Genomic DNA, 19,980 nt, shown 5'->3' on the forward strand with positions numbered 1-19,980 from the left:
TATTAAGCATTGGGCACTATGCTAACTGGGCACTTTGCATTATTCTCTTTGAATCAGTTCATCCACCTTATGATGGGTTTTATTATTGCCCTTATGCGGCACAAAAGGAAACTGAGGCTCCAAAAAAAGTTAAGTAACTTGCCGCACTCACTCAGCTAGTAATTGCAAAGTAAGGAACCAACCCAGGTGGTCTGGCTCCAAAGTGTGCACCCTTAATCCCTGAGCGGTGCTCCCTCCGTGCTCTGTCAGGCAAGACACGTTCACCTTGAATAATATTTAACCCAGACAGGTAGGGGTGTCTTGTCTGCTCCCAACGATCATTTCTTTGCATTGATCCTTTGGGACTGTTCCCCCAAGGGTTGATCTAAACACTGACTACACTTATTTATATGACCAATTTTACTATCTCTAGTTTCCTCTATCAATTTTACTATCAATCAGGTTTATTCCCTGCTATGTGGAGAGTTACGTCTTTTTAAATTGAACTCTCTCCCTTAGGTTTCTTTGGGAAACTCCCCACTCCCTTTCCACCCACTAATTAATTATCACAATTAGGTGGGGCTTGCCTGTACACTCTGTTAATGCAAGGCATGTGGATGGGATACGGATGAATCCTGGAGCTGCAACTGGGGGGGTGCAGCAAGGTTGGGAGGGCCTGGAAGCTGGTATCAGGGCAGAGCTCAGTTTCCAGAACCAGGGTGGTGGCTGAGCACATGTGAATGAGAGTGAAGGGGTGAGGTGTAACCAGGTAGGTGCATGGATAATGGGGAGACAGAAAAAATTAAGACCCAAACAAGGCTAGCTCCAGAAACTGGCACCTCCAAAGGAAACGGGATGGTGGTCGAGGAAGGTATGGAAGAGGACAAATCCATGGTCAAGGGGATGACAGTGGAAACTTCCTTCCCAGCTGGAATTGTCATGTGTGCCTCCCCTGGGACACAACCGATTCCAGAACACAGGCAGCAACATGTGTCAGCCAGCTGGTCCTGGCTCTGAGCTGCTATAAGATTTAATCACTGAACTTTGAATGTCCTGATATCATAGGTGATCTGTTTTAGTTCTGGGGAGAAAGTGGCCTCTCTTCTGCCACATGGAAGCTGGAAACAAGCTTAAGCGCTGATGACCTGGTTTGAAGCAAGTGTGGTGGTTACGACTTACTGTCTCCTGTGGCAAACTGACTGCCCTGTGCCTCTCAGAGCCTGAACTCCCTGTGATAAACAGGCAGTTTCCAGGGCATCACCGGGAAGACGCTGAGTGTGTGCAGAGAAGGCTGGAGTGAGCGGAGGGCTGCGGGTCTCATGCGCTTGCACGCCCGTTTTCATGGGATGCTTTGTATAGGCTTGGGGGAAAAAATTGGCCGGCTAGTTAAAGTTAGCTCTACAAAGACTGCCGAACAGAGAAAATGAAAGAGAGCCTTCACAACCAGTCACAGGGGAGAGAGGTCATTGCAGAGGGAGGAGCAGGAGATGATGTAGGGAAAAGAAATTAATGAGCAGAGTGCTGGGCATGATAACAGACTGACTTGAAAAGGGGGAAAAAAAGAAAAGGATTCTAGGCTGCCCCGGGACTGTCTAAGCTGCATGAAATGTGGAGATAAAAGGTAACACAGCTGTCTTATTAGAATGGGGGGATGTCTGCACCTCATGCTTTTCTCGTCCGCCCCCCAACCCTCGTTCCCAGGCTCAATCTCAAGCCCAAGGGCATTAGGGATGTGAGATGCAGAGAACAGAGCTGCCTACTTGGGAGGGAGCAAAACCCACTCGTGGCAATACTGATTGATCAAGAGCAGTCTGAAGCCATTTCCCCATCGGACCCGCATCTACCTTTGAGTCCATACCCCGAGTCTGTCATCACCCAGGCGGCACCCACCCCTGTGGGACACAGGACACGGGTGACTGCCGAGTGTCCTCTCGGAACTCTTTCCTGGTGAGCAGGGTCTCAGCTGGCCCGCAGAGGAGGTGCAGTGGGTCGGGGCCAGCAGTTCTGGGAACAGCGGGTTGTGTGTCATCAACAGAGCCCCTCTTCCTCTGATGGGAAGGATTCTTTACACAAAAGCCACCATCAGCTACAAAAACATGGTCCTAAGTATTTTTTTTTTTTCCTGCTGAAATAAAGCAATTACCGCAGACTATGCAAACAGCTAAGTGACCCCAGCGGTAACCAGAGCAATTTGCTGTGAAGTGGGTTTTCACTAAAATAGCAGAACACCGTGGAAGCAGCCTTGACTGCAGACATGGAGGAGGGTTGCCTGTCACTGGGCTCCAAGGAGGCTGTGAAGCCTTGGAGGGGGAGAGGGGACGAGAAAAGGAGTGAAATGCAAAGCCAAGCTTTTCTCATCCGCCCCCTAACCCTCTGTAGAGGACCACTGTACAGGGTCACGACACCACTTTGCACCAAACACCTCCAGGTGGCCAGCCCCTCCGTCCTCCGAGGGCTGCACCCCCTGTGGGGGTGCCTGTCACGTGGGATCCTGAGCATCTGAGCTACTGCAGCCCCCAAGATCACAAGAGACAGCAAAATTCCACCTTACTCATGGAAGCGCTGGGGGACCTTTCCTTTGCCAACCAGTTGTCTGGAGGCTTGCAGAACAGAGGTGAGGGCTTGGGGTGATATATGCGTGGAACACCTACCCCCATCCCAGTCTTTAATGTGCCGTCACTCTCCATCTCAGGATCTGCGTCAGAGAAGAGAACCGCCCCACCACGTAGGGCACTAATTAAACATTTTAGAAAGCACAAAGTTTCACTGAAGCCAGCTAGCCAACGAGTGCTAGGTTTGCGCAGACGTTTGTAGGGGTGGCTTTGTAAATTTCTCATCATTTCTACACTTAAGAGAGGCCGCAGACCTCAGCACCACTGGGTGCCTTCCCTGAATGCACACTCTAAGGCTCCACCCCACGCCCAGTGAATCAGACATCTGATTTATCAAGATCCCAGGTGGTTCACAAGCACATTTGAGTCTGTCTTCAGTGCCGTTTCTCTCAACAGCATCACTGTGGAGCACGCCTTGTCTTTTGGAATTTTGGCTTCATCACTTAATGACATTGACTAAGACACCTAACTTCTCTGAGACTCATTCTCTGCAGGATAAAAGCATGATACCAGGGCGGTTGTGAGAATTCAGTGAGCTAATTCAAGTCAAGTGGCTGGCAATGAGAATGAATTAGCAAAGTCTCCCTGCAACCAAGTCTTCTTGTTAAGTTACCTTTGAGTGAAACACCCTGCTTCCTGTTCCTAAAAGGCTAGCTTGTATAGAAACCAGTGCATTCAAATGTTATAGGACGGCTACATAGAATTTCACTTGGCTTGATCGATCTTAACTCTTAAACTCAGCCAGGCTTTCACAGCAATCTTTTTCTAAATTATGTCTATGTCATAATTAAAGACAAGCTACCGGCTTATTTCCTGGTCTGTTGAGCCCGTATCAGAAGCAACCTGGAATCGGGACCTTTCATATTTCTTTTTTGTAAAGTGGACAGCGATGTACGTGCACAGGCTTTGGGCTTTGATGGTCTTGGGTCCAGACTCTAGTTCTGCCGTTTACTAAAGGATGACCTGGAGGAGCTGTCTACTCTCTGTGAACCTTTGTTCCCTTAGGTAGAACGTGGAGCTGACAAAGCCTCATCTCACAGGGTCATTGTGAAGAGTAAGCAGAGAGTTACGTACGACGGAAGTACAGAACCTTGTACATCATAGGTGTTCATGCATGTTTATTTCTTCCTCCTTTGTCTCTAGAAACAACCCTATAACCATTTTGAGGGGATAATTAAAACTAATATTTATCCTAGAACATCACTGGGAAAGGAAGGTTTCCGTGTCGGAGATACATGCATAATTTTATATCCTCTTTTACTCACTGGCCACTTCAGAATCAGAGTTAATGTTATGTTAGCCACTCCAGCCAAAAGCGTGTAATGATGAATTGGTCTTATGACTCATTTTGATAAATTAACTTTGAAATGTTACCTATTTTTACACTTAGGAACTCATTCCAACTTAGTCCTTGTTTGATCTCGCTAACTTACTTTAAAGGTCTCTTTGTACTTTTATTTTTCCTCCATGAGTCTTATGATGGCCTTTGGGCAAAGGCAATACAATTCTGACCTGGTAAAATTTGTGTTTATAATTTTTTCACACGTGAATTATGGTTCATATTTACCCACCAACTTTGAGCTCTCAACATACTAAGACTTCAGTGAGAAAGAATCAAATATTAATGTGCTTTATAGGTAGATAAATAAGGTAGAGAAGTGATGGAGAAGGGAGGGCAAATAGCACGTGAATGATAAGTAGTGAGGAGGAATATGTTCAGAAGTATAATTAAAGGTGAAGGATGCCTTCAGCTGATCTTTTCAAGGAAGTGGAAAAATCAGTGGGTCTGAGAAACTTGGCCAGGCTATCTATTCTAGTAGGTTGGAAACTGGAAAGAGGAAAGCTCTTCCACTAAAAGCGGTAAAACAGTGAAAAGAACCATATAATATTATGAAAGGAAGGACCCATGAGAGATCTTCAAGTCTGTCTTCTTGGTCTTAAGTCACGCCTGCACTTAGACAGCGCCAGACAGATGAGAACCCATTTTTGCTGTTTAAACAACGTTAGAGGAATATATTCTATGGTCTCTTGATTGCAGTGAGCATTCAACAATTTTGAAAGTTTTTAACAATTTGCAGTCACAGAGAGCTTTTCCTGCAATCTAACCTAAGTCCCATGTTTCTTGCTCAACAGTGATTTTTATAGATAGCAGACTGCTAAGCGCTGGAGTTTAGAAATGTCATCCTAGAGCATTTTCATGTCCAGGGCAGCGAAGTCATCTGTCCCTTGGGCTAGTGTGTGTGTGAAACACGTTTTATCTCCTTTAAAGCCACTTTAAAAGTTTTATCAGGTGTGTCTCCAACTTCTAACGATGTGTCACAAATGTAACGTCGGTGATTTCATGCACACCTTCCTAGTAAGCATTTCTCATCCTCTACTATTTCCTGAACAAATGAGTTTCTCATTTTTACTACCTATTTTCCTCAAGCTTCAGGTAGATACTTTTAAATGTAGCATACTATGTTTGGAAAATCAATATTCCTAATTTAAAGAATTTCACGTTATCTATTCTCAAGCTGAGTTTTTACCAAACTGATGACGCCTGACATCCTCTATTCCACATGTTCTTCAGTGTCAAATAACCCCACACTCCATTGCATCTTTTCCCATTTTTCTGTACGTTTTTCTGTCTCCTTTCCTTGCTCACCCTCCTTCCTCCCCCATAAAGTCAGAGTTCTGCAGGACTCAGCCCTAGACCTTCTGCCTGTGCTCCATCAGTGATCTCATTTACTCTTTTGGTTTCCTTGCTGCCTAAATGTCTAAGACTGCTAAATCTACACCTCCAGTCCAGATGTTTGTCTGAACTCAAGAGCCACACATATAATATCTATATACTGAATATGAGCATTTATACGTCTCACAGGTGCTGAACATTAACATGCCCCAAACTGGATTCATCATTTCTCCCTTTACCTGCCACACCTCTTCCAGTAAATGCACTACCCATGATTCACAATGGCCAAAAGGTGAGAAGAACCAAGTTCCCATCAACAGATGAGTGGGTAAACAAAATATGCTCTGTACCGACAAAGGAATACTATGCAGCCTTAAAAAGGACATGCTGACACATGCTACAACATGGATCACCCTTGAGGACATCATGCTATGCTATGTCTGCAAAACAAGCCAGTCACAAAGGACAAATACTGCATGAGTCCATTTACATGGTACTGAGAGTGGTCAGATTCATAGAGACAGGAAGCAGAGTTGAGAGGAGCAGGAAACAGGCAGGGAGAGCTGCTGTTTGATGGGTTAAGAGAGAGGCTCAGTTTGGGAAGATGAGAAAAATTCTGGAGATGGATGGTGGTGATGATTGTACAACAGTGAGAATGTACTTGACAGTTAAGGTGTTAAATTTCTTGGTATGTGTATCTCACCACAGTTTTAAAAAGCTAAAAAAAAAAAAAAAAAAAAACCCCAGAAACAAAACCAAAAACAAACCCAAACGTAAAGGAACATGTTAAAAGCGACCACATAAAGCAACCAGCCAAATCTAGGATGTGGAATGTACTACAGGACAAATGACCAAGTTTTCCTAAAAAATCAAAGGCATAAAAAGAGTGGGAGGGAGGGAATAAAGGAGGCCTAAGTGGCAAAAATAAATAAATAAGCTTTAAAAAATGAGTAAACAGCACCATCTTCCACAGAAGCCCTTAAGCCAGGAACCTAGAAGTCATTCCCATGTATCCATACATGCTTGCACACATGCTCTGCTGTGGTTCTGACATAGAAGCAGGCAGATCCAAAGGACTTGGGTAAGGGAGACATTCTTATGTTTGAAAGTCACAAGAAAGACCTTACAAAGAAGGTGAACCTGCTAAGGGCCTTGAATGCTGGCTGATACAGAATTACTTAAGAACCAGGTGTTGCAGATAAGAGTCTAGACAGAAGGACAGAATGAGGATGCAGTAGGAATAAGCTTGACGCCCGAGTGACAGTGATGGATGGGGAGCTGCAGGAAAGCCTTTTTACCTGACCAGGCTGGTCATGCTGACTCCTTGTAGCAGGGGGCCCTCTGGGGTGGTGTGGACCAAACTCCACTTGGCTGGAGTCTCATTTGGTTTTGCAGGCAGGCCAGTCAGTGAGTGTGCACATTTGACACTCTGTGACATTAAAGACGTGAGAAAGAAGTCTGATCATATCTAATTCTGAAAGCTTCTGGAAAACAGGGGTCATGCTACACAAAGAAACCAGAACAAGTTGATGGTGAAAGGACACATCTCACAGGCAAAGCAGTGGCTTATCCAATCCCCTCTGTACTTCATGGAGAATGGAAGGAGAGGGGACACTTTCAGGAGATGATCTATCTTAGGCTGTTTTGTGGATGTGAGTCAGATGTGCATCTAAAGGGACCTTGTGATTAGAAGACACAATTGGGATGCTTTTGATAAATGGAGAATCTGGATTGAAACGCAGTGGAAACCCCATGCTGAGAACTGGGATTCCTTAACAGATGAGGGGTACGCTTGCTATGAAACATGCTCAGAATATGTTTCCTGTGTTTGACCTCTAAGTGTGATGGAATATGACCCTTAGTTAAACTGGTTGCAGCCTCTTTCCCCTGGACCATTCTTATGTTTTAAGTCTCCTCTATGATAGCTTAATGTTTCTTGTTCTCCTTTCTCTCTTTGAACCAACAGTTTTGTCTACATCTGTCAATCAGGGTCCCAGCAGAAAACAGGTTATATACTCCAACTGAGCTTTACAGAGTTTACTGAGGGACTATTTAAAAGGTACATGAAGGAACAGTGCAGTATGCAGAATCTAATGACAGCAAAGTGTTGTCACCAGCCTTAGTCCTGAAGGGGGAGGAGAAGGGGGCAGTTCCTAGAACCCAGAGATGGTGAGGGCTGTTGGGGTAGAGCTGTGACCTCCACTGAGGGACACGGCCAACCCAAGGCTGGCCTCTGGGGAATCTCACCCTTCTTCTGCCCTCTTTTCTCATACAGGTCAGCCTCCCTGTGCACAGAGCAAGAAGAAAACAAAGAGGCGGGTGGATCAGAGCAGCAGATAAAAAAATCCCTATTGAGTGTCCATGTAAACTTCTTGCCATCTCTACTTTGGTGTCGCCATATTTACCCTAGGAACACTTTTAAAATTTCTTCTTTTCCTAATTTTGCTTTCATATTAGCATATATACTTACTTATTCATTTAAATTTCAAAATGGAGTCTATTCTATAGCTAGGTAAGTCTTACTTAACCTAACTTAAGCTCAGGTTAAGTAAGACTTCTCAATACATCAAGGGTAACCAGCTCCTAAAGCTGATTGAGACTCGGGAGGTCTGGGAGGGGCCTGAGGGTCTTCATTTCTATCTAACACGTTCCCAAGTGATGTCCATGCAGCTGGTCCATGGGCCACAATTTGAAGAGCAAGGCACTGCATGATCTGAAAATGGTCTTTAGATAAACTACTAGCTGCCCCAAATGAGTTAGGTGAGGTGGTTGGAGGATCCACCTTTCTGCTGATGGCCTGTCATCTGCTATTTCATTATTTCTTGGCTTTGCCACCAGCTCCCAGGATTCAGGTGTCCCATGTGCCTCTCCAAGCCTCAAAATTTGTGCTTTCTCTATGGGATTTAATGCTGGTCTTTTCCCTGGACTTGTGAAGGAATGATGACAGCAAATTACTATGATTATCTTCTGGGAATCGTGTCTTAGAAGATCTGCTATCTGCCTCGCTGCTGCTGTCATTTGTTTGAACACCATTCAGCTTGATGCTTACCTGAGCCAAATAGCTGATGGTGTTTTGGTGACTGGATCAGTGAGATGCAGGAACTGAAGAGTCTGTGATCTCAGGGCAAGCTTCCCCTCAACAGGGTAAGGTATCGCAGACAAAAATTTTGGTATCTTAACACATCCTTGGCCCCACTGTTCAATGGAATTTCAGCAGCACTTATAAAATCAATGACCAGTTTTTCAGAGGCCAGAGAGGTACGAATAGTGAGGAAAGTGTGGGGAGTGGGGAGGAACTTGTCCCTCTGAACTGTATTTCATAGAGTAAGCTGGCAGATCAGTAAGCGGAACTCTGAAAGCTAGGACCTAGGGAAGTTCAAGGTGAGATGTAAAGGAAGTTCACTCCAGGATGACTGTGGATACCACTGGGCCTGTGCCCGTGGACTGAGATGGCAATGGGGCCAGTGGAGCCAAAAATATGAGACGTGAAAGTAGAAAAGAGGAACATAAAGGATGAATCTATCTCATACTCAGTTGGGAAAAGAAACAGCATTTAAGAGAAGAGCTATTTTTAACCTAAATAATACAAGAATACTGACCAGTGAGTGCTGTCAGTAATGGCTTGCTTTCTACGTATATTCTTTCAGATCATCCTGCCAACTCTGAGGAATAGCATAATTAAAAGCCCAGACTCTAAATTGCCTGGGTTTAAACCTGGTGTGCACCAGTTCCTGGAAATGCGGCATTTTGAAGCTTCTAACCTCCCTGTGCTGCGTGTGCTTTACGCAGCGAAATGGACATGAAAACAGTAACAATCTCATAGGGCTGTCTTGAGGAATAAAAGACTTGATAAGTGAAAATTACTCAGAACAATGCCGGCAGAGACTAATTTCTCATTCAGTGCTAACCATAATTATTATTATCATCTCATCAAGTTTGATGTCCTGCTTAGACATGAATTCTTTCCAGGAAGTCCCGTTGCCTCTTCCAGTTTATAGTGGGATGACCCAAGTCAGTTATGGTGGAGATGGAGTCTTAACTGTGTTGAAACACCCCCAGGATATTTTCCTTTTATGTTTACAGCATAATGAGCGTCTCTCTATAAAGGGATACGGGAACACATGATTTGAGACTGTAAAACACCATGATCATGATTCTTTCGTGGTTTCCAAGGAGCTCAGGTGAAGGAAATCTATGCTGTCAATGGCTTGTCAAGGCTTTAACTTTGTGGCACAGGTCCTCTGGGGAATGAAAAGGGACTAAACCTCTTATGGAACCATTTAGCCCTTTACTCAGGAAGGTATCTCAGGTGAGTTTGGTGAGACTCAAAAAGTAATTATTACCGAACATCCAGCACAACATTAAGTGCTGGCTAAGTCCCCTACAAGCGTATTATTTAATCCTCTCTCACTCCTTCTTGGTGGCTAAGTATCGTCACATAATCCCCCGTCAAGGAGGAAGGGATGGGCCTGGAATTCCTAAGTGACTCCCTGATCAAGGGCAAACAGCAAGTCAGAGAGGGACCCCTCCTCTCTTGTCTCTGGACCCAGTGGGTCTCCTTTCTGCCTATTAACTCTGTGAGCCAGGCGAAGTCGTTGGAGAGGAAGGCCGACTCGGGAAACAAGAAACTCATTTCAGAAAGACCCATGACAAAAGGTAGCGGTGATCAAGAAGGGATAAAGATAAGGCCCAGGGGAGCACTATTTCACAGCTGGAAAGCTGGGGAAGACATGGCCATCATCTCATCTGAATCTTTTCATCGCACAGATGAAGAAGGAAGGGTCTAGACCTCAAGGTCACTTGTGGTTCACGCCAGCATGGAGACAAGAGCCCCCTCTCCTGGACTAACATTCATTCTGCTGCATCACTCTCCCCATAAAGGGCAGCTGCTTTCACTGGGGATGCGAGGCTCTCCGTGTGAGCATCTGTGGCATTCTTTTGGGAGGAAATAGGTAAACGAGGAAAATCATACTTTTTAATTATTGAGATCCTTTATGGATGCTGTGACATTTTTTGGTGAACATATGTGGAGAATATTAATAGATATATATTAGTAAAACTCCCTCTTATTGACTTCTACGTCATAACATAAACACACAGAGCCCAATAAAACATGACTTGGTCTTAATAGCACTATGAATAAATTATTAAGAACTTTTTTTTTCTTCTGCAGTAACTTTACTAGTTTGGGTTTGAAAAAAAAAAGCAAACCTTCCATAGGGCTGTAATTTAAAGTAAAGGAATGGGCCACAGTTTTTAGCCAATATCCTCAGGAATTAATAAACAATTGTCAAAACTCATACTCAAACTCACAGACATAGAAAACAAACTTACGGTTACCAGCGGGGGAAAGGGATGGGAAGGGACAAATTGGGAGTCCGAGATTTGCAGATACTAGCTACTGTATATAAAATAGATAAACAACAAACTTCTACTGTATAGCACAAGGAACTATATTCAGTACCTTGTAGTAACCTATGATGAAAAAGAATATGAAAACGCATTTATGTATGTACATGTATGACTGAAACATTATGCTATACACCAGAAATTGACACAACATTGTAAACTGACTATACTACAATTTTTAAAAATTAAAATAAAAAAAAAAACTCAGACTTAAGAATAGGCTGTTTGCTGAGGGGCTCCGTGAGAACGGCTTTCAAGGGGGCCATAACCTCTCTGGTTGCTCACACATCTTGCCAACCGTGGCTGAGGTCCGTGCTGCGGAGAGCTTGCCCAGAATGGCTGCCCTGCCACGCCTTGTTGGAGGTCAGTGGACAAGGCCAAGGCCAAGACGTGGGTCTTCTTTTTCTGTGTTACTCAAATCAAGCGCAAGCCTGGCCCATAGCAGGCCTTCTTCAAATGCTTGTTGGATGAGTTCTGCATTCTGGGCCACACCTTTTAACTCCAAAGCCAGGTACCATGGGTAGATTTCTTACAGAGTAGGCCTAGGGGTCCACTCAGAGCTGGTATACACCATGAATAACTGTGATGAGAGATGGAGGACCCAGCTGAATGAGCAAGGGCTCCTGTGTCAGCCAGACCTCTATTTCAGTGATGGCTTCACTGTTGTAGGCATCACTTCTTTTTTCTTTTTTTTGGGGGGGGGGGCGGGTGGTGATTAGGTTTATTTATGTAATTTTTTTTAATGGGGGAGATCCTGGGGATTGAACCCAGGACCTCGTGCATGCTAGGCGCACACTCTACCACTTGAGCTATACCCTCCCCCTGCAACCCTCATCTCTTGAAACACGATCATACCCACTTTTCTGGGGCTGGTGTGAGGACTGTGTGATAAACATGTAAAACGACCTAACTCAGAGCCTGGGACATTGTTCTTAGCATTCACGTCTGCTTGCCACCAGATGGAAGCCCTCGAAGAGAGTCACCTGCTCCGGAGCCAGTCATCAGGTGTGATTTATATGCCCACTGAGCACCTGCTGCCCTATCTCGGTCGCTCTGTGTAGCCTCTCCCCGTGTTCCCGCGTTAGATCAGGGTTAATTCAGTTTCAATTCTGTGGCTGCTTTCTCCTGACCAGCCCTCCAGTGTGGTTTCAGTCTATTCTCTCAGTGCCCAGTCCTGCTAACCCTGCCAGAGAGCGCGCAGGGGACAAATGTCCAGCCTGTGACTTTGTATGCAAGGGCAGGGCTTACTGTAGATCTCTTTTAGCCAGGCAAATTTCACTCTAATTTTTTTTTCTGGCTTCTTCCTTCTGTCCTCAAATATAACTCCACATCATCAATTTGCCTTAGTGTCTCATTATGAGCTGGAAAGTCGCTCTGAAACCTTCTCTGTTGGGAGGTGAGAATCTGTGTGATGTGTGTAAGATCCACGCCAATCTGCATCACTCAAGGCTCCCTGCGCTGGGGGTCTCAGGATTCTTGGCACTCCCTCAGCGCCTCTTTCTGCAGACATTAGCCGGTTCTTTTAACACCCCCAGGACAGGTAGGAGTTCTTAGCATCCTTCTGCAGCGTGGGGAAGCTGGGGTTGGGAGAGTCAAATGTGTACTCAGTCACAGCAGCAGCCGTGATGGTCAGGGAAAAGCTTTCAGGGGAGGCCTGCTCCCAGTCGGAGTTCGGATTCCTCAAAGCAGTGTACCTGGTTTACAGTTTCTCTGAAGTCTTTGGGTTGCCACCATTGGTTTCTTCCTCTTTGGATGTTGGCTAGTTCTGTAGTGCTAGGAGTGAGTCCTTCTTGAGTCTAAGAGAGGTTAGACACATTGAACGTGGCTACCTAAACTTTTGAGGCCTGCTTTTTGGAAGGTACCTCATCGACAACCCCCTTGGGTATCATCATTTATGAAAAAACGTTTGGCTTGATTAGGAAAGTGTTCTGACTCAGTGATAATAATTATTAACAACTTACACCCTCCAACTTATACCCTTAGGAGTTTGGGATTAACAGATATATAGTACTATATATAAGATAGATAAATAACAAGGACCTACTGTACAGCACAGCGAACTATATTCAGTTTCTTGCAGTATCATATAAAGGAAAATAATCTGAAAAAATATGTATGTATAACTGAATCGTTTTGCTACATACCTGAAACTAACAGTGTAAATCAACTACACTTCGATAAAAAACAAAAAAGTCAAAAAAACAAAACAAAACAAACATATCCTCAGAACCCCAGCTATTTAAGATATTTTTTTTTTTCAGGCAAAAGGTTGGTTTTGTTTTTCCTTGCACTTGGAAGACTCTCTGGTACTGGGATACACTGGAAGCAGAGTTGAAAAGAATCTTTTGGTTCCCTTCTCTAGGGAAAGCACACATTTTGTCAAAGGGCTAGTGACCTCTATTGAAGCTATCCTATACAAAACAGGGTGAGCGGTCAGTGGTCCCAAATTTGCGTAACTTGCATAGTTCATCCTCTCTCAGAATTTCTTTCCTTCTCTGAAAAGTGAGGACAATAGTACATGCCTTGGAAAGCTATTTCGAAGATTATGTAAATGCCTAACACTGTATTGGCTCATAACAGGTACTTAAAAGTTTATTCCCCTTCCTTCCTGCACTTACTAAATCTTGAGGACAGACCTCTGTGTTCCCTCAATAGACCTTACGGATGGAGCACAAAGGACAAATGCCCAATTAGTCCATATCCTCAAATGATGTATGCTCCCTGAATTTATGAGATTTCTCTCTAATTAGTGGGACACATCTCAGATACCACAGACTGCCAGCAATCAACTGGAAATGACAGATGTGAGCTCACTCATTACCCTAATAGGTCCATTTTTAGTATATGAAAACTGAGACCCAATCCTGCCTTGGGGCAAAAAAGAAGTGAGTGCCTTGGTTCCTGCATAAGAATGTGACATTTAAACATTTGCCTTGCTCATTTGCAGGCTGATGACCGGTTTCATAAGCAACAATGAGGGAAAAACAGGGCAAGGGAGGGAAGGCTGCCTGTGGGTGCAGTCAGCCTTTATCTTACTGATGGGACATCTCTTCTACTAATTTGTCACTCTTGCCCTAGCATATTTTTATAGGAAAATTTTTAAGGCTTCAGAATTTTTAAATGACATACATACACTCGTATAAACTTACAAATCATAAACATATATTATAGGTCAATGCATTTAAACAAAGGTCACAACCCTGTATAACCAGAACCCTGATCGAGAAACAAAACAGAATCAGCACCTCGCCTCCCCCTCAAAACTCTCCTTGTGCCCTTCCACTCACCACCACCCCACCCAGGGGAAGCACTAAATGGAATTATAACACCACATATTATCATTTGATCACTTTTAAATTTCATATTACAGATCATACAGTGCAAATTCTGGCATAGCTGGCTTCACTTACTCTACAGTATGTTTTTGTGAAAATGTGTTCATATAATTGAGAGTAGCTGGAGTTCACTCATTATCACTGCAAAATGGTACTCCATTGTGTGACTGCATCACAATGTATTTATCCATCTTACAATCGATGGCCATTTGGGTGGTTTCCAGTTTGGGGCTCTTTTGAATAGGACTGCTACGAACATTCTTGTGCATGTCTTTTGACCGATAAATAAATGCATTTTAGTTAGGTCTACACCTATGAGTGGAATTTCTGGCATATAGTGGATGCAAGTGCTTAGCTTTCATAGCTACTGTCAAACAGTTCTCCAAAGCTGGGTCTTTGGCTTTTAAAAGACAAGGTCATATTAGTGGTAACATTGGGAAAGGACCCCAAGACCAAGCTTGCATCAGTAATAATCTTATAATTAGAAATGGAATCATCTTGCTCAAGCTGTAGTTTATGTGCTACTCACAAATGAGGTTTCACTACCCAATTCTATCCCAATAGTTAGTGGTCCTTACCCAAGAGTAATAACGATTTTCTCTCATCCTGGACTCCTGAAGGCAAAACATTTTCCACGGCGGTACCAACCTTTCTTCGGATGTGAAAACCTCAGCTTGTTCATTTTTATGGTACAATAAAAGCCCACTTTTAACAATTGGTCAGCAGGGGATTAAGGTATCAGTAGAAAAATTCTATGTGTATGCAGTTTCTAAGCTATCGTTATCCTGCTTGTTCTGTTCTGGAAATGTATTACTAGGAGATGTCACTTGTCTTAAATGTCTTAATGAATGATATTTAGTTACCTAAGGCTTTTTTTTTCTGCAAAGCACATAGATTTTTTTTTTTAAATGCAGAGAAAGATGGGAAATAATACATGTTCTGCCTTAAAAAAGCATCACCAAATGTCAGCTAACTGACCGCACTTCCCTGTTTCCAGCACAGTGACATTTCGTTACCGTCATCATCTGCATTAACTAATTTTTATTATCTGTCCATAAAGCACGAAGGGGTTAAAAGTAGAGTGCAGTCAAATGGAACACGCGTTGGAATTGGAATTAGGTACCTGGGGACAAGTCTGTATCTTTGGGACACTCACTTAATTTCTACTTCAACTTACACAGTTTTTAAAAGGAGAGGTTAGGTTCCAAGACATGTAAGAATCTTAACACCTTTAGAAGTCCTGTGATTTGAATTTTAATCAATTTGGGTATGTTGATTGAAATGCATGTAACCAACTTTTTAAAATTAAATATATTATTATTGTTGTTATTTTTTATATTCATAGCTTAGGAAGGTAGATGCCCATACTTCTCTGAGTTCAATTAGCTTTCTCAGGGACTTTCTTAAATAAACAAGATGAGAATGCTTGTCCTAAGTGAATTTAAGGACAACAATTAAGAATCCTCCTCTCAGTGACAGCTCTTTATTCAGCAAAAAGGGAAGTGAAGCAGAGGAGGGGAAAATCCACTGGGCAGTCTTATTGGCCAGACACTGAATTGTCCCAACCTCAAATATCTTCCTAGTTTTAATTTTCAGTACTGGTAGTTATTTATTCAGAAACTACCCACTGAGCACCAGCTCTTTGTCAGGGACTTAAGATACGGAAATAGGTTAACAGCAACTCACACAGTCAATGAAAGCCTGCACAGTCAATGAAAGTCTCTTGTGTCTAAAAATACAACTGATCTGATATTTTACATGATTATCCTTTTAAAAATAACAAAATAATGGAATATATTATGTGTTCATTGTAGAAGAGTTCAGACTTGATTTTTGTTTTTAAACAGCCTGTGCAGATCATAAAATATAAGCCAGGCTTTTAAAGGAAGATTATATGTTGATTTATTCTTTTTTGCCTGCCTGTTTTTCCCTGGAATATAATTAAATTGAAAAGTTGGTAAGAATGATGTTTTTGGAGGAAAAAAAAAGAGAGTACATAAAAATCAACTTTGGAGTTTCTTCAATGTAATACTTCCATGTTTAATTTTTAATCATAGTAGTATAAGAGATTATATCCAGTATGTTGAGAATTGATACTGCTTAATGGCGATGTATTTTCTTTCCTACTACTATATGTATTATTCATAGGAAAAACAGATCTTTTATGAAAGGGCAGCTAGCTGGTCCTTTAAGAGACAGGAACTTCCTAAGTTAGAGTAGATGCTAACAGTGGTTTTGATTTGCTGCCCAACGGGCACTTACAGGCTCATTTAACATTAATAGAAGTGATCTGGGTTCATTTCATGACCTCTTGGAACCTAAATCACAGACTGGGTCATTTAAGAGATCTGGGATGAATAGGCAGCCATTTAGCAACAGGTCATGGAATGAGTATTCTCACCTTTATTTCCCTCTTGGATGTACCCAGTGATACTCGCTTCCTTATCTTGGGGCAGATGGAGGGCAGGAATGGATATCAACTGATCTTCATTATCATAAGAGATTATGAATAATGATTTTTTTAAATCTCTCTTCTACTTTGTCCTTCTGTTTTTCCCTTTCTGTATTCTGTTTCTCCTTGCTTCCTTCTCAGCAATTTACTTACTGACATTGACCACAACACGTAATGCCATGTAAAGAAAAGTCACATTATCACTGTATAGAAAAACACTGAGACAGAGCAAACTGAGTGATCCAGAGGATCCAGAGAAGCAGATAATAAATAATAGGTCCGCGCCCAACATGCCGAGGGCGTCAGTGACCCGGGGGCGGTGCTCGAACTGGGTCCGGAGCTGCAGCCCGCGCCTCGCTGCTGACGGAGCCCGGGCCGCCCAGCCACGGCCACCGCGGAGGACGTCAGCGCAGAGCCACGCGACTTGAGCCCGCGGGACCTGTGAGCAGCGGGTGTCCTCCCCCCGCGCGTGTGGCCCCGAGGCCTCTGAGATGAGCGCCGTGGCCGGGGCCCTCGCGAGCACCCGCATCTCACTAGCAAGGAGCCCGCGGGGCTTCCCTTGTGCCAGCCCGGAAGAGCCGCCGCGACCGCAGGTCTCCCCGGAGCCGGGGTTTGCACAGCAGCAGAGTCACCATGGACAGGCCAGGGGACACAAACTTACGCATTCTGCCATAAGGGAAAGGGGAGTCTGAGGAGGGCCGGAGAACGTCCAAGGCCAGCAGCCGGACCAGCCACACGGTGTCCGGAACGCGGGGACCAGCCCGGGGGTCCTGATGGTGGACCCCAACTTCCGGGTCGAGAAGCGGCTAGGCTGTGACGACTTCCGGGAGCTCTGGCTAGGAAAGGGTCTATGCAAACAAATAATATCTGTTAAGTTGGAGCCCATCAAGTCCCCGGTGCCGCAGCTGCACCTGGACTACCAATTCTACAAGCAGCTCGGTGCCGCAGAGGGCGTCCCTCAGGGCTACCACTTCGGCCCCTGCGGCAAGTACACCACCATGGTGCCCGAGCTGCTCGGGCCCAGCCTGGAGGACCTGCTCGACTTGTGTGAGCGCACGTTCACGGCCAGACGGTGCGCGCATTCCAGCTCATCACGTGCACGGAGTCCGTGCACACCACGAGCCCCCCCTGCCAGGACGTGAGGACGAAGAGCGTCCTGGCGCGGCGGCCGGCACTAAGTGGCAGCACGCCATCCAAGTCATCGACTCAAGCCTGGCCAAGGACCCCCTAGACCCTCCAGACCAAAAAGCACACACCCTACGGCGAGCACAAGAGCCTGACGCACTGCACGCTCCGCGAGCAACACACACCTAGGCAAGAAGCAGAGCCGTCGGACGACCTGGAGGCGCTGGACCGCGCGTTCATGTACTGACTGCGCAGCAGCCTGCCCTGGAAGGCCTCAAGGTCCACAGGCTCGGGGAGCGCTACCAGAAGACCGAGGACACCCAGAGGAGATGGCCAAGTGCGGCGCCTGGACTTAAAGAAGCCCAGCTACGACTATCTGCCCAAGCTCTTCACCGACCTCTCTCACCAGAGCTGCTTGGTGTTTGGCTAAGAGTACGACTGGGCCGGGAAGCCCTTGCCCACGCCAACTGGCACGGTCCACACCGACCTGCCCTCGCAGCCTCAGGCTCGGGACAAAGCCTTGCTACACAGCAAAAACCAGGCACTGAACGCTACCGACAGGGAGCTGAATGCAGACCACCCCATAGCTGGTCATTCCAATGCCCCCATCACGGCCCCCACAGAGGTGGTGGTGGCTGACCACACCAAGTGCTGCTGTTTCTTCGAGAACAGAGAGAGAAAATTGCTGTAGGGGCACAACTGACCCTGGGGCTGCAGCAGCCCCTGAATCCTTCCGCGGCAGCCTCTCTGGGCCAGCCCCATCGCCGCGGGGCCGCAGACAAACGCAGACTGCGGGGAGTGGGGGGATGGGGGCGGCTGAGCTGCCGCTCCCTCCCACCCCCTACACACGTGGGGTCACTTCCTTCACAGAAGACTGGAGATTTCTACACTTGTGTCTAGTCCTGCCCGCCAAGGGCATTAACTATTTAAAACAAGGAAAAAGGAAAACCACAGTGGCCGCCTGGCCCTGAGCCTCCGCCTGTGTTTGCTGAGTGAGTAGAGTGGCTGCCCTCCTCCCGCCCCACCCCCACCCCCCCAGCCCGGTTAGTGTCATAAAGTTCAGCTTGCCTACCTTGATCCAAAGGCCATTTTCTCAAAGTCTGGGCGGGCGGGCGTGACCTGCGGGGTGTTCCTGCGCACCCATTCCCTGCGCTGCGCCAGGACGCGGAATCGGGTCGGCCAGCACGTGGCCCCGCGGGCCGCGCGGGATGTGTGCTGGCTTCTCCGTGCTGCGGGCGGAGCCGTGGGAGGTAAGTGCCTTAAAGCCCGACCCAGCCCCGCAGGTGCGCGCGGAGCGGGCAGCCGCGTCGGAGAGCCCAGGTGGTGTGGGTGCGCTGGGGGCCCGCGTGCTACACGGGCAGAGCCGCTGGGGGCATCCCGTCGGCGTGTGCGTCGAGATGTTGCTTTACAAAGTGTATAGGAATGGCACTTCCGTTTCTCTGATGCTTTCTGGAAGCCAAAGAATTTAGAGGCCTTAAAAAAAAAAAAAAAAAAAAAAGGAAAGGAAAGGAAACCAAAATAAAAAGAATAGCTACCATGCGGGCTTTGTTAAGTGTCTGGCACTGTATTATTTTATTTATCTTTATGACAAACCTTTGATCTAGGTATCACTATTATAGCCACTATGAGGTGAGGAGATTGAGGCTTAGATTTATCAAATGAGTTGTGTAGAGACATACAGCTGATAGATGATGAGGCTAGGATTCAGGCCAGGCTCTGACCGCAAAGACTGTGTTCATGGGAGCTCCACTTGTTAAGGCTACACCTAATATCGAGAAATTTCCTTGTGAAATAAGGGGAAGGTATTTGGCAGTTGGAGGAAAAATACTAATAGGACTTTTCTCTAAAAGTATCCATTGTATATATGGAACTCCAACTCAATGGTGAAACCAAATAATCCCATTAAAAATGGACTAAAGACTTGAATAGACATTCCTCCAAGATACACAAATGGTTGGTAGGTTTATGAAAGATGCTTAACATAATTAATCATCAGAGAAGTGCAGATAAGATACCACTTCACACCTGTTAAAATGGCTTTTATTAAAAAACATACAGTAATGAATGTTGGCCATGATGTGGAAAAATTCGAACCTTTGTACACTGTGGGAATGTAAAATGGCATGGCTGCTATGGAAAACGTTATGACGATTCCTCAAAAAATTAGAAGTAGAACCACTGTATAAAACAATCAAGCAATCCTGCTTCTGGATATTTATCCAAAATAATTGAAAACAGGATCTCGAAGAGATATTTGCATTTCCATGTTCATTGCAGCATTATGAATAATAGCCAAGATGTGGGGCAAGCTGAATGTCCATTGATAAATGAGTGAAAATAAGCCATCAGAGGAGGACAAATAACACATAATTTCACTTATATGAGGTATCCAAA

The 19,980-nt window shown here is 45.1% G+C and overlaps 1 protein-coding gene and 1 pseudogene across 3 annotated transcripts in view; both read left to right on the forward strand.

Annotated features, from left to right (window-relative positions):
- Nucleotides 1–19,084, forward strand: part of LOC106729941 — a 70,269-nt pseudogene extending 51,185 nt beyond the window's left edge.
- Nucleotides 1–19,980, forward strand: part of ASTN1 (astrotactin 1) — a 293,377-nt gene that overhangs the window by 51,819 nt on the left and 221,578 nt on the right. The window contains exon 1 of one of the 3 annotated variants that reach the window (XM_032463677.1): nt 18,525–18,578. The exons of the other annotated variants lie outside the window; for them this stretch is intronic. The gene's annotated coding sequence lies outside the window, so the exon portion shown is untranslated. Of the gene's footprint in view, nt 1–18,524; nt 18,579–19,980 lie in introns of those variants that run through there. 3 annotated transcript variants of the gene reach the window in all.

Source organism: Camelus ferus, chromosome 21 (genome assembly GCF_009834535.1).
Source record: "Camelus ferus isolate YT-003-E chromosome 21, BCGSAC_Cfer_1.0, whole genome shotgun sequence".
Classification (NCBI taxonomy): Eukaryota; Metazoa; Chordata; class Mammalia; order Artiodactyla; family Camelidae; genus Camelus; species Camelus ferus.